The 25,889-nt window shown below is 62.2% G+C and overlaps 1 protein-coding gene across 1 annotated transcript in view; it reads right to left on the bottom strand.

Annotated features, from left to right (window-relative positions):
• The window catches only part of LOC140411187 (cullin-9), a 463,592-nt gene that overhangs the window by 140,174 nt on the left and 297,529 nt on the right, over positions 1 to 25,889 (bottom strand). The window lies entirely within an intron of this gene.

The following is a 25,889-nucleotide window of genomic DNA, read 5'->3' as shown; positions in this document are numbered from 1 at the left end:
AGTGGCTGCGAGGCACATTGCCAGAGGCAGCGAGGCACACTGCCAGAGGCAGCGAGGCACACTGCCAGAGGCAGCGAGGCACACTGCCAGAGGCAGCGAGGCACACTGCCAGAGGCGGTAGAGCACACTGCCAGAGGCCGTAGAGCACACTGCCAGAGGCCGTAGAGCACACTGCCAGAGGCTGCGAAACACAAAGCCAGAGGCTGTAGAGCACACTGCCAGCGGCTGCGAGGCACACTGCCAGAGGCTGTAGTGCACACTGCCACTGGCTGTAGTGCACACTGCCATAGGCTGTAGCCACACTGCCACAGGCTGTAGAGCACACTGCCAGAGGCTGCGAGGGACACTGCCAGAGGCTGTAGAGCACACTGCCAGAGGCTGCGAGGGACACTGCCAGATGCTGTAGAGCACACTGCCAGAGGCTGTAGTGCACATTGCCACAGCCTGTAGAGCACACTGCCACAGCCTGTAGTGCACACTGCCACTGGCTGTAGTGCACACTGCCATAGGCTGTAGCCACACTGCCACAGGCTGTAGAGCACACTGCCAGAGGCTGCGAGGGACACTGCCAGAGGCTGTAGAGCACACTGCCAGAGGCTGCGAGGGACACTGCCAGAGGCTGTAGAGCACACTGCCAGAGGCTGCAGTGCACACAACCACAGGCTGTAGAGCACACTGCCACAGGCTGTACAGCACACTGCCAGAGGCTGGAGAGCACGCTGCCAGAGGCTGGAGAGCACACTGCCAGAGGCTGGAGAGCACACTGCCAGAGGCAGCGAGGCACACTGCCAGAGGCATCGAGGCACACTGCCAGAGGCAGCGAGGCACAATGCCAGAGGCTGCAGAGCACAATGCCAGAGGCTGCAGAGCACAATACCAGAGGCTGCAGAGCACACTGCCAGAGGCTGCAGAGCACGCTGCCAGAGGCTGCAGAGCACACTGCCACAGGCTGTAGTGCACTGCCAGAGGCTGCAGAGCACACTGCCAGAGGCTGCGTAACACAAAGACAGAGGCGGTAGAGCACACTGCCAGAGGCTGTAGTGCACACTGCCACAGGCTGAAGAGCACACTGCCAGAGGCTGCAAATCAAAAAGCCAGAGGCTGCAGAGCACACTGCCAGATGCTGCGAGGCACACTGCCAGAGGCTGTAGAGCACACTGCCACTGGCTGTAGTGCACACTGCCACTGGCTGTAGAGCACACTTCCAGAGGCTGTAGTGCACACTGCCAGAGGCTGTAGAGCACACTGCCAGAGGCTCAAGTGCACACTGCCAGAGGCAGTAGTGCACACTGCCGGAGGCTGTAGTGCACACTGCCGGAGGCTGTAGAGCACACTGCCAGAGGCTGTAGAGCACACTGCCAGAGGCTGTAGTGCACACTGCCAGAGGCTGTAGTGCACACTGCCAGAGGCTGGAGAGCACACTGCCAGAGGCTGTAGAGCACACTGCCAGAGGCTGCGAGGCACACTACCAGAGGTTGCGGAACACAAAGCCAGAGGCCGCGGGGCTCACTGCCAGAGGCCGCGGGGCTCACTGCCAGAGGCCGCGGGGCTCACTGCCAGAGGCCGCGGGGCTCACTGCCAGAGGCCGCGGGGCTCACTGCCAGAGGCCGCGGGGCTCACTGCCAGAGGCCGCGGGGCTCACTGCCAGAGGCCGCGGGGCTCACTGCCAGAGGCCGCGGGGCTCACTGCCAGAGGCCGCGGGGCTCACTGCCAGAGGCCGCGGGGCTCACTGCCAGAGGCCGCGGGGCTCACTGCCAGAGGCCGCGGGGCTCACTGCCAGAGGCCGCGGGGCTCACTGCCAGAGGCCGCGGGGCTCACTGCCAGAGGCCGCGGGGCTCACTGCCAGAGGCCGCGGGGCACACTGCCAGAGGCCGCGGGGCACACTGCCAGAGGCCGCGGGGCACACTGCCAGAGGCCGCGGGGCACACTGCCAGAGGCCGCGGGGCACACTGCCAGAGGCCGCGGGGCACACTGCCAGAGGCCGCGGGGCACACTGCCAGAGGCCGCGGGGCACACTGCCAGAGGCCGCGGGGCACACTGCCAGAGGCCGCGGGGCACACTGCCAGAGGCCGCGGGGCACACTGCCAGAGGCCGCGGGGCACACTGCCAGAGGCCGCGGGGCACACTGCCAGAGGCCGCGGGGCACACTGCCAGAGGCCGCGGGGCACACTGCCAGAGGCCGCGGGGCACACTGCCAGAGGCCGCGGGGCACACTGCCAGAGGCCGCGGGGCACACTGCCAGAGGCCGCGGGGCACACTGCCAGAGGCCGCGGGGCACACTGCCAGAGGCCGCGGGGCACACTGCCAGAGGCCGAGGGGCACACTGCCAGAGGCCGAGGGGCACACTGCCAGAGGCCGAGGGGCACACTGCCAGAGGCCGAGGGGCACACTGCCAGAGGCCGAGGGGCACACTGCCAGAGGCCGAGGGGCACACTGCCAGAGGCCGAGGGGCACACTGCCAGAGGCCGAGGGGCACACTGCCAGAGGCCGAGGGGCACACTGCCAGAGGCCGAGGGGCACACTGCCAGAGGCCGAGGGGCACACTGCCAGAGGCCGAGGGGCACACTGCCAGAGGCCGAGGGGCACACTGCCAGAGGCCGAGGGGCACACTGCCAGAGGCCGAGGGGCACACTGCCAGAGGCCGAGGGGCACACTGCCAGAGGCCGAGGGGCACACTGCCAGAGGCCGAGGGGCACACTGCCAGAGGCCGAGGGGCACACTGCCAGAGGCCGAGGGGCACACTGCCAGAGGCCGAGGGGCACACTGCCAGAGGCCGAGGGGCACACTGCCAGAGGCCGAGGGGCACACTGCCAGAGGCCGAGGGTACCACTGCCAGAGGCTGCAGAGCACACTGCCAGAGGCTGGAGAGCACACTGCCAGAGGCAGCGAGGCACACTGCCAGAGGCATCGAGGCACACTGCCAGAGGCAGCGAGGCACACTGCCAGAGGCAGCGAGGCACAATGCCAGAGGCTGCAGAGCACAATGCCAGAGGCTGCAGAGCACAATACCAGAGGCTGCAGAGCACACTGCCAGAGGCTGTAGAGCACGCTGCCAGAGGCTGCAGAGCACACTGCCACAGGCTGTAGTGCACTGCCAGAGGCTGCAGAGCACACTGCCAGAGGCTGCGTAACACAAAGACAGAGGCGGTAGAGCACACTGCCAGAGGCTGTAGTGCACACTGCCACAGGCTGAAGAGCACACTGCCAGAGGCTGCGAATCAAAAAGCCAGAGGCTGCAGAGCACACTGCCAGATGCTGCGAGGCACACTGCCAGAGGCTGTAGAGCACACTGCCACTGGCTGTAGAGCACACTGCCACTGGCTGTAGAGCACACTTCCAGAGGCTGTAGTGCACACTGCCAGAGGCTGTAGAGCACACTGCCAGAGGCTCAAGTGCACACTGCCAGAGGCAGTAGTGCACACTGCCAGAGGCTGTAGTGCACACTGCCAGAGGCTGTAGTGCACACTGCCAGAGGCTGTAGTGCACACTGCCAGAGGCTGTAGTGCACACTGCCAGAGGCTGTAGTGCACACTGCCAGAGGCTGTAGAGCACACTGCCAGAGGCTGTAGAGCACACTGCCAGAGGCTGTAGAGCACACTGCCAGAGGCTGTAGTGCACACTGCCAGAGGCTGTAGTGCACACTGCCAGAGGCTGTAGAGCACACTGCCAGAGGCTGTAGAGCACACTGCCAGAGGCTGCGAGGCACACTACCAGAGGCAGCGGAACACAAAGCCAGAGGCCGCGAGGCACACTGCCAGAGGCCGCGGGGCTCACTGCCAGAGGCCGCGGGGCTCACTGCCAGAGGCCGCGGGGCTCACTGCCAGAGGCCGCGGGGCTCACTGCCAGAGGCCGCGGGGCTCACTGCCAGAGGCCGCGGGGCTCACTGCCAGAGGCCGCGGGGCTCACTGCCAGAGGCCGCGGGGCTCACTGCCAGAGGCCGCGGGGCTCACTGCCAGAGGCCGCGGGGCTCACTGCCAGAGGCCGCGGGGCTCACTGCCAGAGGCCGCGGGGCACACTGCCAGAGGCCGCGGGGCACACTGCCAGAGGCCGCGGGGCACACCGCCAGAGGCCGCGGGGCACACCGCCAGAGGCCGCGGGGCACACCGCCAGAGGCCGCGGGGCACACCGCCAGAGGCCGCGGGGCACACCGCCAGAGGCCGCGGGGCACACCGCCAGAGGCCGCGGGGCACACCGCCAGAGGCCGCGGGGCACACCGCCAGAGGCCGCGGGGCACACCGCCAGAGGCCGCGGGGCACACCGCCAGAGGCCGCGGGGCACACCGCCAGAGGCCGAGGGGCACACCGCCAGAGGCCGAGGGGCACACCGCCAGAGGCCGAGGGGCACACCGCCAGAGGCCGAGGGGCACACTGCCAGAGGCCGAGGGGCACACTGCCAGAGGCCGAGGGGCACACTGCCAGAGGCCGAGGGGCACACTGCCAGAGGCCGAGGGGCACACTGCCAGAGGCCGAGGGGCACACTGCCAGAGGCCGAGGGGCACACTGCCAGAGGCCGAGGGGCACACTGCCAGAGGCCGAGGGGCACACTGCCAGAGGCCGAGGGTACCACTGCCAGAGGCTGCAGAGCACACTGCCAGAGGCTGCAGTGCACACTGCCAGAGGCTGCAGTTCACACTGCCAGAGGCTGCAGTGCACACTACCAGAGGCTGTAGTGCACACTGCCAGAGGCTGTAGTGCACACTGCCAGAGGCTGTAGAGCACACTGCCAGAGGCTCAAGTGCACACTGCAAGAGGCTGTAGTGCACACTGCCAGAGGCTGTAGAGCACACTGCCAGAGGCTGTAGTGCACACTGCCAGAGGCTGTAGAGCACACTGCCAGTGGCTGCGAGGCACATTGCCAGAGGCTGCGAGGCGCACTGCCAGAGGCAGCGAGGCGCACTGCCAGAGGCAGCGAGGCACACTGCCAGAGGCAGCGAGGCACACTGCCAGAGGCTGAAGAGCACACTGCCAGAGGCTGCGAAGCACAAAGCCAGAGGCTGCAGAGCACACTGCCAGAGGCTGTAGAGCACACTGCCAGAGGCTGCGAAACACAAAGCCAGAGGCAGTAGAGCACACTGCCAGAGGTTGCGAGGGACACTGCCAGAGGCTGTAGAGCACACTGCCAGAGGTTGCGAGGGACATTGCCAGAGGCTGAAGAGCACACTGCCAGAGGCTGTAGTGCACACTGCCACAGGCTGTAGAGCACACTGCCACAGGCTGTAGAGCACACTGCCACAGGCTGTAGAGCACACTGCCATAGCCTGTAGAGCACACTGCCAGAGGCTGTAGAGCACACTGCCAGAGGCTGTAGAGCACACTGCCAGAGGCTGTAGAGCACACTGCCAGAGGCTGTAGAGCACACTGCCACAGCCTGTAGAGCACACTGCCACAGGCTGTAGAGCACACTGCCACAGACTGTAGAGCACACTGCCACAGGCTGTAGAGCACACTGCCACAGGCTGTAGAGCACACTGCCACAGGCTGTAGAGCACACTGCCACAGGCTGTAGAGCACTCTGCCACAGGCTGTAGAGCACACTGCCACAGGCTGTAGAGCACACTGCCACAGTCTGTAGAGCACACTGCCACAGGCTGTACAGCACACTGCCAGAGGCTGTAGAGCACACTGCCAGAGGCTGTAAAGCACATTGCCACAGGCCATAGAGCACACTGCCAGAGGCGGTAGAGCAAACTGCCAGAGGCGGGAGAGCACACTGCCAGAGGTTGTAGAGCACACTGACAGAGGCTGGAGAGCACGCTGCCAGAGGCAGCGAGGCACACTGCCAGAGGCATCGAGGCACACTGCCAGAGGCAGCGAGGCACACAGCCAGAGGCTGCAGAGCACAATGCCAGAGGCTGCAGAGCACACTGCCAGAGGCTGTAGAGCACACTGCCACAGGCTGTAGAGCACGCTGCCAGAGGCTGCAGAGCACACTGCCAGAGGCTGTAGTGCACACTGCCAGAGGCTGCGAAACACAAAGACAGAGGCGGTAGAGCACACTGCCAGAGGCTGTAGTGCACACTGCCACAGGCTGAAGAGCACACTGCCAGAGGCTGCGAATCAAAAAGCCAGAGGCTGCAGAGCACACTGCCAGAGGCTGTAGAGCACACTGCCAGAGGCTGTAGAGCACACTACCAGAGGCTCAAGTGCACACTGCCAGAGGCTGTAGTGCACACTGCCAGAGGCTGTAGAGCACACTGCCAGAGGCTGTAGAGCACACTGCCAGAGGCTGTAGAGCACACTGCCAGAGGCTGCGAGGCACATTGCTAGAGGCTGTAGAGCACACTGCCAGAGGCTGCGAGGCACACTGCCAGAGGCAGCGAGGCACACTGCCAGAGGCAGCGAGGCACACTGCCAGAGGCAGCGAGGCACACTGCCAGAGGCAGCGAGGCACACTGCCAGAGGCAGCGAGGCACACTGCCAGAGGCAGCGAGGCACACTGCCAGAGGCAGCGAGGCACACTGCTAGAGGCAGCGAGGCACACTGCCAGAGGCAGCGAGGCACTCTGCCAGAGGCTAAAGTGCACACTGCCAGAGGCTCAAGTGTACACTGGCAGAGGCGGTAGAGCACACTGCCAGAGGCCGTAGAGCACACTGCCAGAGGCTGCGTAACACAAAGCCAGAGGCTGCAGAGCACACTGCCAGAGGCTGTAGAGCACACTGCCAGAGGCTGCGAGGCACACTGCCAGAGGCTTTAGTGCACACTGCCACTGGCTGTAGAGCACACTGCCAGAGGCTGTAGAGCACACTGCCAGAGGCTGTAGAGCACACTGCCAGAGGCTGTAGAGCACACTGCCAGAGGCTGTAGAGCACACTGCCAGAAGCTGCGAGGGACACTGCCAGAGGCTGTAGAGCACACTGCCAGGGGCTGTGAGGGACACTGCCAGAGGCTGTAGAGCACATTGCCAGAGGCTGCGAAGCACAAAGCCAGGGGCTGCAGGGCACACTGCCAGAGGCTGTAGAGCACACTGCCAGAGGCTGCGAGGCACACTGCCAGAGGCTTTCGTGCACACTGCCAGAGGCTTTAGTGCACACTGCCAGAGGCTTTAGTGCACACTGCCACTGGCTGTAGAGCACACTGCCAGAGGCTGTAGAGCACACTGCCAGAGGCTGTAGTGCACACTGCCACAGGCTGTAGAGCACACTGCCACAGGCTGTAGAGCACACTGCCACAGGCTGTAGAGCACACTGCCATAGCCTGTAGAGCACACTGCCAGAGGCTGTAGAGCACACTGCCAGAGGCTGTAGAGCACACTGCCAGAGGCTGTAGAGCACACTGCCAGAGGCTGTAGAGCACACTGCCACAGCCTGTAGAGCACACTGCCACAGGCTGTAGAGCACACTGCCACAGACTGTAGAGCACACTGCCACAGGCTGTAGAGCACACTGCCACAGGCTGTAGAGCACACTGCCACAGGCTGTAGAGCACACTGCCACAGGCTGTAGAGCACTCTGCCACAGGCTGTAGAGCACACTGCCACAGGCTGTAGAGCACACTGCCACAGTCTGTAGAGCACACTGCCACAGGCTGTACAGCACACTGCCAGAGGCTGTAGAGCACACTGCCAGAGGCTGTAAAGCACATTGCCACAGGCCATAGAGCACACTGCCAGAGGCGGTAGAGCAAACTGCCAGAGGCGGGAGAGCACACTGCCAGAGGTTGTAGAGCACACTGACAGAGGCTGGAGAGCACGCTGCCAGAGGCAGCGAGGCACACTGCCAGTGGCATCGAGGCACACTGCCAGAGGCAGCGAGGCACACAGCCAGAGGCTGCAGAGCACAATGCCAGAGGCTGCAGAGCACACTGCCAGAGGCTGTAGAGCACACTGCCACAGGCTGTAGAGCACGCTGCCAGAGGCCGAGGGGCACACTGCCAGAGGCTGTAGTGCACACTGCCAGAGGCTGCGAAACACAAAGACAGAGGCGGTAGAGCACACTGCCAGAGGCTGTAGTGCACACTGCCACAGGCTGAAGAGCACACTGCCAGAGGCTGCGAATCAAAAAGCCAGAGGCTGCAGAGCACACTGCCAGAGGCTGTAGAGCACACTGCCAGAGGCTGTAGAGCACACTACCAGAGGCTCAAGTGCACACTGCCAGAGGCTGTAGTGCACACTGCCAGAGGCTGTAGAGCACACTGCCAGAGGCTGTAGAGCACACTGCCAGAGGCTGTAGAGCACACTGCCAGAGGCTGTAGAGCACACTGCCAGAGGCTGCGAGGCACATTGCTAGAGGCTGTAGAGCACACTGCCAGAGGCTGCGAAGCACAAAGCCAGGGGCTGCAGAGCACACTGCCAGAGGCTGTAGAGCACACTGCCAGAGGCTGCGAGGCACACTGCCAGAGGCTTTCGTGCACACTGCCAGAGGCTTTAGTGCACACTGCCAGAGGCTTTAGTGCACACTGCCACTGGCTGTAGAGCACACTGCCAGAGGCTGTAGAGCACACTGCCAGAGGCTGTAGTGCACACTGCCACAGGCTGTAGAGCACACTGCCACAGGCTGTAGAGCACACTGCCACAGGCTGTAGAGCACACTGCCATAGCCTGTAGAGCACACTGCCAGAGGCTGTAGAGCACACTGCCAGAGGCTGTAGAGCACACTGCCAGAGGCTGTAGAGCACACTGCCAGAGGCTGTAGAGCACACTGCCACAGCCTGTAGAGCACACTGCCACAGGCTGTAGAGCACACTGCCACAGACTGTAGAGCACACTGCCACAGGCTGTAGAGCACACTGCCACAGGCTGTAGAGCACACTGCCACAGGCTGTAGAGCACACTGCCACAGGCTGTAGAGCACTCTGCCACAGGCTGTAGAGCACACTGCCACAGGCTGTAGAGCACACTGCCACAGTCTGTAGAGCACACTGCCACAGGCTGTACAGCACACTGCCAGAGGCTGTAGAGCACACTGCCAGAGGCTGTAAAGCAAACTGCCAGAGGCGGGAGAGCACACTGCCAGAGGTTGTAGAGCACACTGACAGAGGCTGGAGAGCACGCTGCCAGAGGCAGCGAGGCACACTGCCAGAGGCATCGAGGCACACTGCCAGAGGCAGCGAGGCACACAGCCAGAGGCTGCAGAGCACAATGCCAGAGGCTGCAGAGCACACTGCCAGAGGCTGTAGAGCACACTGCCACAGGCTGTAGAGCACGCTGCCAGAGGCTGCAGAGCACACTGCCAGAGGCTGTAGTGCACACTGCCAGAGGCTGCGAAACACAAAGACAGAGGCGGTAGAGCACACTGCCAGAGGCTGTAGTGCACACTGCCACAGGCTGAAGAGCACACTGCCAGAGGCTGCGAATCAAAAAGCCAGAGGCTGCAGAGCACACTGCCAGAGGCTGTAGAGCACACTGCCAGAGGCTGTAGAGCACACTACCAGAGGCTCAAGTGCACACTGCCAGAGGCTGTAGTGCACACTGCCAGAGGCTGTAGAGCACACTGCCAGAGGCTGTAGAGCACACTGCCAGAGGCTGTAGAGCACACTGCCAGAGGCTGTAGAGCACACTGCCAGAGGCTGCGAGGCACATTGCTAGAGGCTGTAGAGCACACTGCCAGAGGCTGCGAGGCACACTGCCAGAGGCAGCGAGGCACACTGCCAGAGGCAGCGAGGCACACTGCCAGAGGCAGCGAGGCACACTGCCAGAGGCAGCGAGGCACACTGCCAGAGGCAGCGAGGCACACTGCCAGAGGCAGCGAGGCACACTGCCAGAGGCAGCGAGGCACACTGCCAGAGGCAGCGAGGCACACTGCCAGAGGCAGCGAGGCACACTGCCAGAGGCAGCAAGGCACACTGCCAGAGGCAGCAAGGGACTCTGCCAGAGGCTAAAGTGCACACTGCCAGAGGCTCAAGTGCACACTGGCAGAGGCGGTAGAGCACACTGCCAGAGGCCGTAGAGCACACTGCCAGAGGCTGCGTAACACAAAGCCAGAGGCTGCAGAGCACACTGCCAGAGGCTGTAGAGCACACTGCCAGAGGCTGCGAGGCACACTGCCAGAGGCTTTAGTGCACACTGCCACTGGCTGTAGAGCACACTGCCAGAGGCTGTAGAGCACACTGCCAGAGGCTGTAGAGCACACTGCCAGAGGCTGTAGAGCACACTGCCAGAGGCTGTAGAGCACACTGCCAGAAGCTGCGAGGGACACTGCCAGAGGCTGTAGAGCACACTGCCAGGGGCTGTGAGGGACACTGCCAGAGGCTGTAGAGCACACTGCCAGAGGCTGCGAAGCACAAAGCCAGGGGCTGCAGAGCACACTGCCAGAGGCTGTAGAGCACACTGCCAGAGGCTGCGAGGCACACTGCCAGAGGCTTTAGTGCACACTGCCAGAGGCTTTAGTGCACACTGCCAGAGGCTTTAGTGCACACTGCCACTGGCTGTAGAGCACACTGCCAGAGGCTGTAGAGCACACTGCCAGAGGCTGTAGAGCACACTGCCAGAGGCTGTAGAGCACACTGCCAGAGGCTGTAGAGCACACTGCCAGAGGCTGTAGAGCACACTGCCAGAGGCTGTAGAGCACACTGCCAGAGGCTGTAGAGCACACTGCCAGAGGCTGTAGAGCACACTGCCAGAAGCTGCGAGGGACTCTGCCACAGGCTGTAGAGCACACTGCCAGAGGCTGTAGAGCACACTGCCAGGGGCTGTGAGGGACACTGCCAGAGGCTGTCGAGCACACTGCCACAGGCTGTAGAGCACACTGCCACAGGCTGTAGAGCACACTGCCACAGCCTGTAGAGCACACTGCCACAGCCTGTAGAGCACACTGCCACAGGCTGTAGAGCACACTGCCAGAGGCTGCAGAGCACACTGCCAGAGGCTGCAGAGCACACTGCCAGAGGCCGTAGAGCACACTGCCAGAGGCCGTAGAGCACACTGCCAGAGGCCGTAGAGCACACTGCCAGAGGCCGTAGAGCACACTGGCAGAGGCCGTAGAGCACACTGCCACAGGCCGTAGAGCACACTGCTAGAGGCTGTAGAGCACACTGCCAGAGGCCATAGAGCACACTGCCAGAGGCTGTAGTGCACACTGCCACAGGCCGTAGAGCACACTGCCAGAGGCTGTAGAGCACACTGCCAGAGGCTGTAGAGCACACTGCCAGAGGCAGCGAGGCACACTGCCAGAGGCAGCGAGGCACACTGCCACAGGCTGTAGTGCACACTGCCACAGGCTGTAGTGCACACTGCCACAGGCTGTAGTGCACACTGCCACAGGCTGCGAGGCACACTGCCACAGGCTGTAGAGCACACTGCCAGAGGCTGTAGAGCACACTGCCAGAGGCTGTAGAGCACACTGCCAGAGGCTGTAGAGCACACTGCCAGTGGCTGTAGAGCACACTGCCAGAGGCTGTAGAGCACACTGCCAGAGGCTGTGAGCACACTGCCAGAGGCTGCGAGGCACACTGCAAGAGGCTGTATAGCACACTTCCAGAGGCTGTAGAGCACACTGCCACTGGCTGTAGAGCACACTGCCAGAGGCTGTAGAGCACACTGCCAGAGGCTGTAGAGAACACTGCCAGAGGCTGTAGAGCACACTGCCAGAGGCTGTAGAGCACACTGCCAGAGGCTGTAGAGCACACTGCCAGAGGCTGTAGAGCACACTGCCAGAGGCAGCGAGGCACACTGCCAGAGGCTGTAGTGCACACTGCCACAGGCTGTAGTGCACACTGCCACAGGCTGTAGAGCACACTGCCAGAGGCTGTAGAGCACACTGCCAGAGGCAGCGTGGCACACTGCCAGAGGCAGCGAGGCACACTGCCAGAGGCTGTAGTGCACACTGCCACAGGCTGTAGTGCACACTGCCAGAGGCTGCGAGGCACACTGCTAGAGGCTGTAGAGCACACTGCCAGAGGCTGTAGAGCACACTGCCAGAGGCAGCGAGGCACACTGCCAGAGGCTGTAGTGCACACTGCCACAGGCTGTAGTGCACACTGCCACAGGCCGTAGAGCACACTGCCAGAGGCTGTAGAGCACACTGCCAGAGGCAGCGTGGCACACTGCCAGAGGCAGCGAGGCACACTGCCAGAGGCTGTAGAGCACACTGCCAGAGGCTGTAGAGCACACTGCCAGAGGCTGTAGAGCACACTGGCAGAAGCTGCGAGGGACTCTGCCACAGGCTGTAGAGCACACTGCCAGAGGCTGTAGAGCACACTGCCAGGGGCTGTGAGGGACACTGCCAAAGGCTGTCGAGCACACTGCCACAGGCTGTAGAGCACACTGCCACAGGCTGTAGAGCACACTGCCACAGGCTGTAGAGCACACTGCCACAGGCTGTAGAGCACACTGCCACAGGCTGTAGAGCACACTGCCAGAGGCTGCAGAGCACACTGCCAGAGGCTGCAGAGCACACTGCCAGAGGCCGTAGAGCACACTGCCAGAGGCCGTAGAGCACACTGCCACAGGCTGTAGAGCACACTGCAACAGGCTGTAGAGCACACTGCCAGAGGCAGTAGAGCGCACTGCCAGAGGCTATAGTGCACACTGCCACAGGCTGTAGAGCACACTGCAACAGGCTGTAGAGCACACTGCCAGAGGCTGTACAGCACACTGCCAGAGGCTGCACAGCACACTGCCAGCAGCTGTAAAGCACATTGCCAGAGGCCGTAGAGCACACTGCCACAGGCCGTAGAGCACACTGCCACAGGCCGTAGTGCACACTGCCACAGACCGTAGTGCACACTGCCAGAGGCGGTAGAGCAAACAGCCAGAGGCGGTAGAGCACGCTGCCAGAGGCTGTAGAGCACGCTGCCAGAGGCTGTAGAGCACGCTGCCAGAGGCTGGAGAGCACACTGCCAGAGGCAGCGAGTCACACTGCCAGAGGCATCGAGGCACACTGCCAGAGGCAGCGAGGCACACAGCCAGAGGCTGCAGAGCACAATGCCAGAGGCTGCAGAGCACACTGCCACAGGCTGAAGAGCACACTGCCAAAGGCTGAAGAGCACACTGCCACAGGCTGTAGAGCACGCTGCCAGAGGCTGCAGAGCACACTGCCAGAGGCTGTAGAGCACGCTGCCAGAGGCTGGAGAGCACACTGCCAGAGGGAGCGAGTCACATTGCCAGAGGCAGCGAGGCACACAGCCAGAGGCTGCAGAGCACAATGCCAGAGGCTGCAGAGCACACTGCCAGAGGCTGTAGAGCACACTGCCAGAGGCTGTAGAGCACACTGCCACAGGCTGTAGAGCACACTGCCACAGGCTGTAGAGCACACTGCCACAGGCTGTAGAGCACACTGCCACAGGCTGTAGAGCACACTGCCACAGGCTGTAGTGCACTGCCAGAGGCTGCAGAGCACACTGCCAGAGGTTGCGAAACACAAAGACAGAGGCGGTAGAGCACAATGCCAGAGGCTGTAGTGCACACTGCCACAGGCTGAAGAGCACACTGCCAGAGGCTGCGAATCAAAAAGCCAGAGGCTGCAGAGCACACTGCCAGATGCTGCGAGGCACACTGCCAGAGGCTGTAGAGCACACTGCCACTGGCTGTAGAGCACACTGCCACTGGCTGTAGTGCACACTGCCAGAGGCTGTAGAGCACACTGCCAGAGGCTCAAGTGCACACTGCCAGAGGCTGTAGTGCACACTGCCAGAGGCTGTAGTGCACACTGCCAGAGGCTGTAGTGCACGCTGCCAGAGGCTGTAGTGCACGCTGCCAGAGGCTGTAGAGCACGCTGCCAGAGTCTGGAGAGCACACTGCCAGAGGGAGCGAGTCACACTGCCAGAGGCATCGAGGCACACTGCTAGAGGCTGCAGAGCACAATGCCAGAGGCTGCAGAGCACACTGCCAGAGGCTGTAGAGCACACTGCCACAGGCTGTAGAGCACACTGCCACAGGCTGTAGAGCACACTGCCACAGGCTGTAGTGCACTGGCAGAGGCTGCAGAGCACACTGCCAGAGGCTGCGAAACACAAAGACAGAGGCGGTAGAGCACAATGCCAGAGGCTGTAGTGCACACTGCCACAGGCTGAAGAGCACACTGCCAGAGGCTGCGAATCAAAAAGCCAGAGGCTGCAGAGCACACTGCCAGAGGCTGCGAGGCACACTGCCAGAGGCTGTAGAGCACACTGCCACTGGCTGTAGAGCACACTGCCACTGGCTGTAGTGCACACTGCCAGAGGCTGTAGAGCACACTGCCAGAGGCTCAAGTGCACACTGCCAGAGGCTGTAGTGCACACTGCCAGAGGCTGTAGTGCACACTGCCAGAGGCTGTAGTGCACACTGCCAGAGGCTGTAGTGCACACTGCCAGAGGCTGTAGTGCACACTGCCAGAGGCTGTAGTGCACACTGCCAGAGGCTGTAGTGCACACTGCCAGAGGCTGTAGTGCACACTGCCAGAGGCTGTAGTGCACACTGCCAGAGGCTGTAGTGCACACTGCCAGAGGCTGTAGTGCACACTGCCAGAGGCTGTAGAGCACACTGCCAGAGGCTGTAGAGCACACTGCCAGAGGCTGTAGAGCACACTGCCAGAGGCTGTAGTGCACACTGCCAGAGGTTGTAGAGCACACTGCCAGAGGCTGTAGAGCACACTGCCAGAGGCTCAAGTGCACACTGCCAGAGGCTGTAGTGCACACAACCACAGACTGCAGAGCACACTGCCAGAGGCTGTACAGCACACTGCCAGAGGCTGCAGAGCACACTGCCAGCAGCTGTAAAGCACATTGCCAGAGGCCGTAGAGCACACTGCCACAGGCTGTAGTGCACACTGCCAGAGGCCGCAGAGCACGCTGCCAGAGGCGGTAGAGCACGCTGCCAGAGGCGGTAGAGCACGCTGCCAGAGGCTGTAGAGCACGCTGCCAGAGGCTGGAGAGCACACTGCCAGAGGCAGCGAGTCACACTGCCAGAGGCAGCGAGTCACACTGCCAGAGGCAGCGAGTCACACTGCCAGAGGCATCGAGGCACACTCACAGAGGCAGCGAGGCACACAGCCAGAGGCTGCAGAGCACAATATCAGAGGCTGCAGAGCACACTGCCAGAGGCTGTAGAGCACACTGCCAGAGGCTGTAGAGCACACTGCCAGAGGCTGCAGAGCACGCTGCCAGAGGCTGCAGAGCACGCTGCCAGAGGCTGGAGAGCACACTGCCAGAGGCAGCGAGTCACACTGCCAGAGGCATCGAGGCACACTGCCAGAGGCTGCAGAGCACAATGCCAGAGGCTGCAGAGCACACTGCCAGAGGCTGCAGAGCACACTGCCACAGGCTGTAGAGCACACTGCCAGAGGCTGTAGAGCACACTGCCAGAGGCTCAAGTGCACAAAGCCAGACCCTGTAGAGCACACTGCCAGAGGCTGCGAGGCACATTGCCAGAGGCTGCGAGGCACACTGCCAGAGGCAGCGAGGCAGACTGCCTGAGGCAGCGAGGCACACTGCCAGAGGCAGCGAGGCACACTGCCAGAGGCAGCGGGGCACACTGCCAGAGGCAGCGCGGCAAACTGCCAGAGGCAGCGCGGCACACTGCCAGAGGCAGCGGGGCACACTGCCAGAGGCAGCTGGGCACACTGCCTGAGGCAGCGGGGCACACTGCCAGAGGCAGCGGGGCACACTGCCAGAGGCAGCTGGGCACACTGCCAGAGGCAGCTGGGCACACTGCCAGAGGCAGCTGGGCACACTGCCAGAGGCAGCGGGGCACACTGCCAGAGGCAGCGAGGCACACTGCCAGAGGCAGCGAGGCACACTGCCAGAGGCAGCGAGGCACACTGCCAGAGGCAGCGAGGCACACTGCCAGAGGCAGCGAGGCACACTGCCAGAGGCAGCGAGGCACACTGCCAGAGGCTGCGAGGCACATTGCCAGAGGCAGCGAGGCACACTGCCAGAGGTTCAAGTGTACACTGCCAGAGGCTCAAGTGCACACTGGCTGAGGCGGCAGAGCACACTGCCAGAGGCCGCAGTGCCCACTGCCAGAGGCTGAAGAGCACACTGCCAGAGGCTGCTAAGCACAAAGCCAGAGGCTGCAGAGCACACTGCCAGAGGCAGCGAGGCACACTGCCAGAGGCTGTAGTGCACACTGCCACAGGCTGTAGTGCACACTGCCACAGGCTGTTGTGCACACTGCCACAGGCTGCGAGGCACACTGCCAGAGGCAGCGAGGCACACTGCCAGAGGCAGCGAGGCACACTGCCAGAGGCAGCGAGGCACAATGCCAGAGGCTGTAGTGCACACTGCCACAGGCTGTAGAGCACACTGCCACAGCCTGTAGAGCACACTGCCACAGCCTGTAGAGCACACTGCCACAGCCTGTAGAGCACACTGCCACAGCCTGTAGAGCACACTGCCACAGCCTGTAGAGCACACTGCCACAGCCTGTAGAGCACACTGCCACAGCCTGTAGAGCACACTGCCACAGCCTGTAGAGCACACTGCCACAGCCTGTAGAGCACACTGCCACAGCCTGTAGAGCACACTGCCACAGGCTGTAGAGCACACTGCCAGATGCTGCGAGGCACACTGCCAGAGGCTGTAGAGCACACTGCCACTGGCTGTAGAGCACACTGCCACTGGCTGTAGTGCACACTGCCAGAGGCTGTAGAGCACACTGCCAGAGGCTGTAGAGCACACTGCCAGAGGCTCAAGTGCACACTGCCAGAGGCTGTAGAGCACACTGCCAGAGGCTGCGAGGCACATTGCCAGAGGCTGCGAGGCACACTGCCAGAGGCAGCGGGGCACACTGCCAGAGGCAGCGGGGCACACTGCCAGAGGCAGCGGGGCACACTGCCAGAGGCAGCGGGGCACACTGCCAGAGGCAGCGAGGCACACTGCCAGAGGCAGCGAGGCACACTGCCAGAGGCAGCGAGGCACACTGCCAGAGGCAGCGAGGCACACTGCCAGAGGCAGCGAGTCACACTGCCAGAGGCAGCGAGGCACACTGCCAGAGGCAGCGAGGCACACTGCCAGAGGCAGCGAGGCACACTGCCAGAGGCAGCGAGGCACACTGCCAGAGGCAGCGAGGCACACTGCCAGAGGTTCAAGTGCACACTGGCCGAGGCTCAAGTGCACACTGGCCGAGGCGGTAGAGCACACTGCCAGAGGCCGTAGTGCACACTGCCAGAGGCTGAAGAGCACACTGCCAGAGGCTGCTAAGCACAAAGCCAGAGGCTGCAGAGCACACTGCCAGAGGCAGCGAGGCACACTGCCAGAGGCTGTAGTGCACACTGCCACAGGCTGTAGTGCACACTGCCACAGGCTGCGAGGCACACTGCCAGAGGCAGCGAGGCACACTGCCAGAGGCAGCGAGGCACACTGCCAGAGGCTCAAGTGCACACTGGCAGATGCGGTAGAGCACACTGCCAGAGGCCGTAGTGCACACTGCCAGAGGCCGTAGAGCACACTGCCACAGCCTGTAGAGCACACTGCCAGAGGCTGTAGAGCACACTGCCAGAGGCTGTAGTGCACACAACCACAGGCTGCAGAGCACACTGCCACAGCCTGTAGAGCACACTGCCACAGGCTGTAGAGCACACTGCAACAGGCTGTAGAGCACACTGCAACAGGCTGTAGAGCACACTGCCAGAGGCTGTACAGCACACTGCCAGCAGCTGTAAAGCACATTGCCAGAGGCCGTAGAGCACACTGCCACAGGCCGTAGAGCACACTGCCACAGGCCGTAGTGCACACTGCCACAGGCCGTAGTGCACACTGCCACAGGCCGTAGTGCACACTGCCACAGGCCGTAGTGCACACTGCCACAGGCCGTAGTGCACACTGCCACAGGCCGTAGTGCACACTGCCACAGGCCGTAGTGCACACTGCCACAGACCGTAGTGCACACTGCCAGAGGCCGTAGAGCACACTGCCAGAGGCTGGAGAGCACTCTGCCAAAGGCAGCGAGTCACACTGCCAGAGGCATCGAGGCACACAGCCAGAGGCAGCGAGGCACACAGCCAGAGGCTGCAGAGCACAATGCCAGAGGCTGCAGAGCACACTGCCAGAGGCTGTAGAGCACGCTGCCAGAGGCTGCAGAGCACACTGCCACAGGCTGTAGTGCACTGCCAGAGGCTGCAGAGCACACTGCCAGAGGCTGCGAAACACAAAGACAGAGGCGGTAGAGCACAATGCCAGAGGCTGTAGTGCACACTGCCACAGGCTGAAGAGCACACTGCCAGAGGCTGCGAATCAAAAAGCCAGAGGCTGCAGAGCACACTGCCAGATGCTGCGAGGCACACTGCCAGAGGCTGTAGAGCACACTGCCACTGGCTGTAGAGCACACTGCCACTGGCTGTAGTGCACACTGCCAGAGGCTGTAGAGCACACTGCCAGAGGCTGTAGAGCACACTGCCAGAGGCTCAAGTGCACACTGCCAGAGGCTGTAGAGCACACTGCCAGAGGCTGCGAGGCACATTGCCAGAGGCTGCGAGGCACACTGCCAGAGGCAGCGGGGCACACTGCCAGAGGCAGCGGGGCACACTGCCAGAGGCAGCGGGGCACACTGCCAGAGGCAGCGGGGCACACTGCCAGAGGCAGCGAGGCACACTGCCAGAGGCAGCGAGGCACACTGCCAGAGGCAGCGAGGCACACTGCCAGAGGCAGCGAGGCACACTGCCAGAGGCAGCGAGGCACACTGCCAGAGGCAGCGAGGCACACTGCCAGAGGCAGCGAGTCACACTGCCAGAGGCAGCGAGGCACACTGCCAGAGGCAGCGAGGCACACTGCCAGAGGCAGCGAGGCACACTGCCAGAGGCAGCGAGGCACACTGCCAGAGGCAGCGAGGCACACTGCCAGAGGTTCAAGTGCACACTGGCCGAGGCTCAAGTGCACACTGGCCGAGGCGGTAGAGCACACTGCCAGAGGCCGTAGTGCACACTGCCAGAGGCTGAAGAGCACACTGCCAGAGGCTGCTAAGCACAAAGCCAGAGGCTGCAGAGCACACTGCCAGAGGCAGCGAGGCACACTGCCAGAGGCTGTAGTGCACACTGCCACAGGCTGTAGTGCACACTGCCACAGGCTGCGAGGCACACTGCCAGAGGCAGCGAGGCACACTGCCAGAGGCAGCGAGGCACACTGCCAGAGGCTCAAGTGCACACTGGCAGATGCGGTAGAGCACACTGCCAGAGGCCGTAGTGCACACTGCCAGAGGCCGTAGTGCACACTGCCAGAGGCCGTAGAGCACACTGCCACAGCCTGTAGAGCACACTGCCAGAGGCTGTAGAGCACACTGCCAGAGGCTGTAGTGCACACAACCACAGGCTGCAGAGCACACTGCCACAGCCTGTAGAGCACACTGCCACAGGCTGTAGAGCACACTGCAACAGGCTGTAGAGCACACTGCAACAGGCTGTAGAGCACACTGCTACAGGCTGTAGAGCACACTGCCAGAGGCTGTACAGCACACTGCCAGCAGCTGTAAAGCACATTGCCAGAGGCCGTAGTGCACACTGCCACAGGCCGTAGTGCACACTGCCACAGGCCGTAGTGCACACTGCCACAGGCCGTAGTGCACACTGCCACAGGCCGTAGTGCACACTGCCAGAGGCCGTAGAGCACACTGCCAGAGGCGGTAGAGCAAACTGCCAGAGGCGGTAGAGCACGCTGCCAGAGGCTGTAGAGCACGCTGCCAGAGGCTGGAGAGCACACTGCCAGAGGCAGCGAGTCACACTGCCAGAGGCATCGAGGCACACTGCCAGAGGCAGCGAGGCACACAGCCAGAGGGTGCAGAGCACAATGCCAGAGGCTGCAGAGCACACTGCCAGAGGCTGCAGAGCACACTGCCACAGGCTGTAGAGCACGCTGCCACAGGCTGCAGAGCACACTGCCAGAGGCTGTAGAGCACGCTGCCAGAGTCTGGAGAGCACACTGCCAGAGGCTGGAGAGCACACTGCCAGAGACGAGTCACACTGCCAGAGGCATCGAGGCACACTGCCAGAGGCAGCGAGGCACACAGCCAGAGGCTGCAGAGCACAATGCCAGAGGCTGTAGAGCACACTGCCACAGGCTGTAGAGCACGCTGCCAGAGGCTGCAGAGCACAATGCCAGAGGCTGTAGTGCACACTGCCACAGGCTGAAGAGCACACTGCCAGAGGCTGCGAATCAAAAAGCCAGAGGCTGCAGAGCACACTGCCAGATGCTGCGAGTCACACTGCCAGATGCTGCGAGGCACACTGCCACTGGCTGTAGAGCACACTGCCACTGTCTGTAGAGCACACTGCCACTGGCTGTAGAGCACACTGCCAGAGGCTGTAGAGCACACTGCCAGAGGCGGTAGAGCACACTGGCTGAGGCTGGAGAGCACACTGCCAGAGGCAGCGAGTCACACTGCCAGAGGCATCGAGGCACGCTGCCAGAGGCATCGAGGCACACTGCCAGAGGCATCGAGGCACACTGCCAGAGGCAGCGAGGCACACAGCCAGAGGGTGCAGAGCACAATGCCAGAGGCTGCAGAGCACACTGCCAGAGGCTGTAGAGCACACTGCCACAGGCTGTAGAGCACGCTGCCAGAGGCTACAGAGCACACTGCCAGAGGCTGTAGAGCACGCTGCCAGAGGCTGGAGAGCACACTGCCAGAGGCTGGCTAGCACACTGCCAGAGGCTGGAGAGCACACTGCCACAGGCTGTAGAGCACGCTGCCAGAGGCTACAGAGCACACTGCCAGAGGCTGTAGAGCACGCTGCCAGAGGCTGGAGAGCACACTGCCAGAGGCTGGAGAGCACACTGCCAGAGGCTGGAGAGCACACTGCCAGAGGCAGCGAGTCACACTGCCAGAGGCAGCGAGTCACACTGCCAGAGGCAGCGAGTCACACTGCCAGAGGCAGCGAGGCACACAGCCAGAGGCTGCAGAGCACACTGCCAGAGGCTGTAGAGCACACTGCCACAGGCTGTAGAGCACGCTGCCAGAGGCTGCAGAGCACACTGCCACAGGCTGTAGTGCACTGCCAGAGGCTGCGAATCACAAAGACAGAGGCGGTAGAGCACAATGCCAGAGGCTGTAGTGCACACTGCCACAGGCTGAAGAGCACACTGCCAGAGGCTGCGAATCAAAAAGCCAGAGGCTGCAGAGCACACTGCCAGATGCTGCGAGGCACACTGCCACTGGCTGTAGAGCACACTGCCACTGGCTGTAGAGCGCACTGCCAGAGGCTGTAGAGCACACTGCCAGAGGCTGTAGAGCACACTGCCAGAGGCTCAAGTGCACACTGCCAGAGGCTGTAGTGCACACTGCCAGAGGCTGTAGTGCACACTGCCAGAGGCTGTAGTGCACACTGCCAGAGGCTGTAGTGCACACTGCCAGAGGCTGTAGTGCACACTGCCAGAGGCTGTAGAGCACACTGCCAGAGGCTGTAGAGCACACTGCCAGAGGCTGTAGAGCACACTGCCAGAGGCTCAAATGCACACTGCCAGAGGCGGTAGAGCACACTGCCAGAGGCCGTAGTGCACACTGCCACAGGCTGAAGAGCACACTGCCAGAGGCTAAGCACAAAGCCAGAGGCTGCAGAGAACACTGCCAGAGGCAGCGAGGCACACTGCCAGAGGCTGTAGTGCACACTGCCACAGGCTGTAGTGCACACTGCCAAAGGCTGCGAGGCACACTGCCAGAGGCAGCGAGGCACACTGCCAGAGGCAGCGAGGCACACTGCCAGAGGCAGCGAGGCACACTGCCAGAGGCAGCGAGGCACACTGCCAGAGGCAGCGAGGCACACTGCCAGAGGCTCAAGTGCACACTGGCAGATGCGGTATAGCACACTGCCAGAGGCCGTAGTGCACACTGCCAGAGGTTGAAGAGCACAATGCCAGAGGCTGCGAAGCACAAAGCCAGAGGCTGCAAAGCACACTGCCAGAGGCTGCAGAGCACACTGCCAGAGGCTGCGAAACACAAAGCCAGAGGCTGTAGAGCACACTGCCAGCGGCTGCGAGGCACACTGCCAGAGGCTGTAGTGCACACTGCCACTGGCTGTAGTGCACACTGCCACTGGCTGTAGTGCACACTGCCACTGGCTGTAGTGCACACTGCCACTGGCTGTAGTGCACACTGCCACTGGCTGTAGTGCACACTGCCACTGGCTGTAGAGCACACTGCCACTGGCTGTAGAGCACACTGCCACAGGCTGTAGAGCACACTGCCACAGGCTGTAGAGCACACTGCCACAGGCTGCGAGGGACACTGCCAGAGGCTGTAGAGCACACTGCCAGAGGCTGCGAGGGACACTGCCAGAGGCTGTAGTGCACACTGCCAGAGGCTGTAGAGCACACTGCCAGAGGCTCAAGTGCACACTGCCACAGGCCGAGGGGCAAGCGGCCAGAGGCTGAGGTACACACCGCCAGAGGCTGAGGGCCACACTGCCAGAGGCTGAGGGCCACGCTGCCAGAGGCTGAGGGCCACGCTGCCAGAGGCGGTGGGGCACGCTGCCAGATGCGGTGGGGCACACTGCCAGAGGCCGCGGGGCACACTGCCAGAGGCCGCGGGGCACACTGCCAGAGGCCGCGGGGCACACTGCCAGAGGCCGCGGGGCACACTGCCAGAGGCCGCGGGGCACACTGCCAGAGGCCGCGGGGCACACTGCCAGAGGCCGCGGGGCACACTGCCAGAGGCCGCGGGGCACTGCCAGAGGCGCGGGGCACACTGCCAGAGGCGCGGGGCACACTGCCAGAGGCGCGGGGCACACTGCCAGAGGCCGCGGGGCACACTGCCAGAGGCCGCGGGGCACACTGCCAGAGGCCGCGGGGCACACTGCCCGAGGCTGCGGGGCACACGGCCCGAGGCCGCGGGGCACACTGCCCGAGGCCGCGGGGCACACTGCCAGAGGCTGAGGTCCACACTGCCAGAGGCTGAGGGCCACACTGCCAGAGGCTGAGGGCCACACTGCCAGAGGCTGAGGGCCACACTGCCAGAGGCTGTAGAGCACACTGCCAGAGGCTGCGAGGGACACTGCCAGAGTCTGTAGAGCACGCTGCCAGAGGCTGTAGTGCACGCTGCCACAGACCGCGGTGGGGCACGCTGCCAGAGGTGGTGGGGCACGCTGCCAGAGCTGGTGGGGCACGCTGCCAGAGGTGGTGGGGCACGCTGCCAGAGGCTGGAGAGCACACTGCCAGAGGCTGGAGAGCACGCTGCCAGAGGCTCAAGTGCACACTGGCAGAGGCCGAGGGGCAAGCGGCCAGAGGCTGAGGGCCACACTGCCTGAGGCTGTAGAGCACACTGCCAGAGCCTGTAGAGCACACTGCCAGAGGCCGCGGGGCACACTGCCAGAGGCTGTAAAGCACACTGCCAGAGGCCGCGGGGCACACTGCCAGAGGCTGTAAAGCACACTGCCAGAGGCCGCGGGGCACACTGCCAGAGGCCGCGGGGCACACTGCCAGAGGCCGCGGGGCGCACTGCCAGAGGCCGCGGGCGCACTGCCAGAGGCCGCGGGGCGCACTGCCAGAGACAGCGGGGCACACTGCCAGAGGCCGCGGGGCACACTGCCAGAGGCCGCGGGCCACACTGCCACAGGCCGCGGGCCACACTGCCACAGGCCGTAGAGCACACTGCCACAGACTGTAGTGCACACTGCCAGAGGCCGCGGGGCACACTGCCAGAGGCCGCGGGGCACACTGCCAGAGGCTGTAGAGCACACTGCCAGAGGCTGTAGAGCACACTGCCAGAGGCCGTAGAGCGCACTGCCACAGGTCGTAGAGCGCACTGCCAGAGGCTGTAGAGCACACTGCCAGAGGCTGTAGAGCACACTTCCAGAGGCTGCGAGGCACACTTCCAGAGGCTGTAGCGCACTGCCACAGGCTGTAGAGCACACTGCCACAGGCTGTAGAGTAACTGCCACAGGCTGTAGTGCACACTGCCGGAGGCTGTAGTGCACACTGCCAGAGGCTGTAGAGCACACTGCCAGAGGCTGTAGTGCAAACTGCCGGAGGCTGTAGTGCACACTGCCAGAGGCTGTAGAGCACACTGCCAGAGGCTGTAGAGCACACTGCCAGAGGCTGTAGTGCACACTGCCAGAGGCCGCGGGGCACACTGCCAGAGGCTGTAGAGCACACTGCCAGAGGCTGTAGAGCACACTGCCAGAGGCTGTAGAGCACACTGCCAGAGGCTGTAGTGCACACTGCCAGAGGCTGTAGTGCACACTGTAGGAGGCTGTAGTGCACACTGCCAGAGGCTGTTGTGCACACTGCCAGAGGCTGTTGTGCACACTGCCAGAGTCTGTAGTGCACACTGCCAGAGGCTGTAGTGCACACTGACAGAGGCTGTAGTGCACACTGCCAGAGGCTGTAGTGCACACTGCAGGAGGCTGTAGTGCACACTGCCAGAGGCTGTAGAGCACACTGCCAGAGTCTGTAGTGCACACTGCAGGAGGCTGTAGTGCACACTGCCAGAGGCTGTCGTGCGCACTGCCAGAGGCTGTAGAGCACACTGCCAGAGGCTGTAGAGCGCACTGCCAGAGGCCGTAGTGCACACTGCCAGAGGCCGTAGTGCACACTGCCAGAGGCTGTAGAGCACACTGCCAGAGGCTGTAGTGCACACTGCCAGAGGCTGTAGTGCACACTGCCAGAGGCTGTAGTGCACACTGCCAGAGGCTGTAGTGCACACTGCCAGAGGCTGTAGTGCACACTGCAGGAGGCTGTAGAGCACACTGCAGGAGGCTGTAGAGCACACTGCCAGAGGCTGTAGAGCACACTGCCAGAGGCTGTAGAGCACACTGCCAGAGGCTGTAGTGCACACTGCAGGAGGCTGTAGTGCACACTGCAGGAGGCTGTAGTGCACACTGCAGGAGGCTGTAGTGCACACTGCCAGAGGCTGTCGTGCACACTGCCAGAGGCTGTAGTGCGCACTGCCAGAGGCTGTAGAGCACACTGCCAGAGGCTGTAGAGCACACTGCCACAGGCTGTAGTGCACACTGCCAGAGGCTGTAGAGCACACTGCCGGAGGCTGTAGTGCACACTGCCTGAGGCTGTAGTGCACACTGCCTGAGGCTGTAGTGCACACTGCCTGAGGCTGTAGTGCACACTGCCTGAGGCTGTAGTGCACACTGCCTGAGGCTGTAGTGCACACTGCCAGGGGCTGAAAACTTGAAAGACGCTTTATAAATGAAAATTCAACTACTTGTTCTTTACAGTTTGAAGTAAACTTGGCTGATTGAAGGACAATTAATCATTGACCAAAAATGTGAATTGTCTCTCTCCACAGATGCTGCCTGACCTGAATATTATCAGCATTGTGAGTTTATTTATAAAATAACAGTTTTAAAATGAATTCTTGGAATTTGTTTTCACAGTGGAGGAAATAGGTGCATTGCCAATAATGCCAAAGGGAGAGGTTTATAAATATATGATTCACCCTTACTGAAGAAAGGATGGTTGGACATTCCGAGTAACCATCAGCCAGTCAGTTTAACATTAATGCTTTGTATGCTTTTAGAAAACATTGACAGGCACTTGCAGTTAAGGAAAGTCAGCACAGATTCGCTAAAGGCAAATCGTGGTTGACATTTTTTGGTGAAGTAACGGAGCGGGTTGGTGGAAAGAATGCAGTGGATGCTACGAATATGGGTTTTCAGAAAGCATTTTACCAACGCCCACTAAATGGCTGAGGCTCAAGGAACAGGAATGTTAGTGTCAGCTTCGATAAAAATTGGGTCAAGGACAAAAGAGAGCATTCCTCAAGGGTCATTGCTAGGAACACTGCTTCCTTTGCAGTATATAAATGACTTGGATATTGGAATCCCCAGCAAAAGTTCAATATTTGCCAATGATACCAAACTTGGGGCTGTGGTAAACAGCGAGGATGATACCAATTGACTGCCACAGGACATGGAGAGGCTGGCAGAATGGGCAGACAAGTGGCAAATTTAATCCAATCCAAAGTACAAGGTCACACACTTTTGCAGAAGGGGATGGGAGAGATAATGTGGGTTAAATGGCAGCAGTTTTCAATAGCAGGCAGGGTCAGAGGTACCTGGAGATTACTGTGCAACAATTTTTGAAGATGGCAGAAGAGTGCAA

This window comes from Scyliorhinus torazame, chromosome 4, assembly GCF_047496885.1.
Source record: "Scyliorhinus torazame isolate Kashiwa2021f chromosome 4, sScyTor2.1, whole genome shotgun sequence".
In the NCBI taxonomy this organism is placed as follows: domain Eukaryota; kingdom Metazoa; phylum Chordata; class Chondrichthyes; order Carcharhiniformes; family Scyliorhinidae; genus Scyliorhinus; species Scyliorhinus torazame.
Note: the sequence above shows the minus strand (reverse complement) of the source record. Positions and strands in the feature narration are given on the sequence as shown.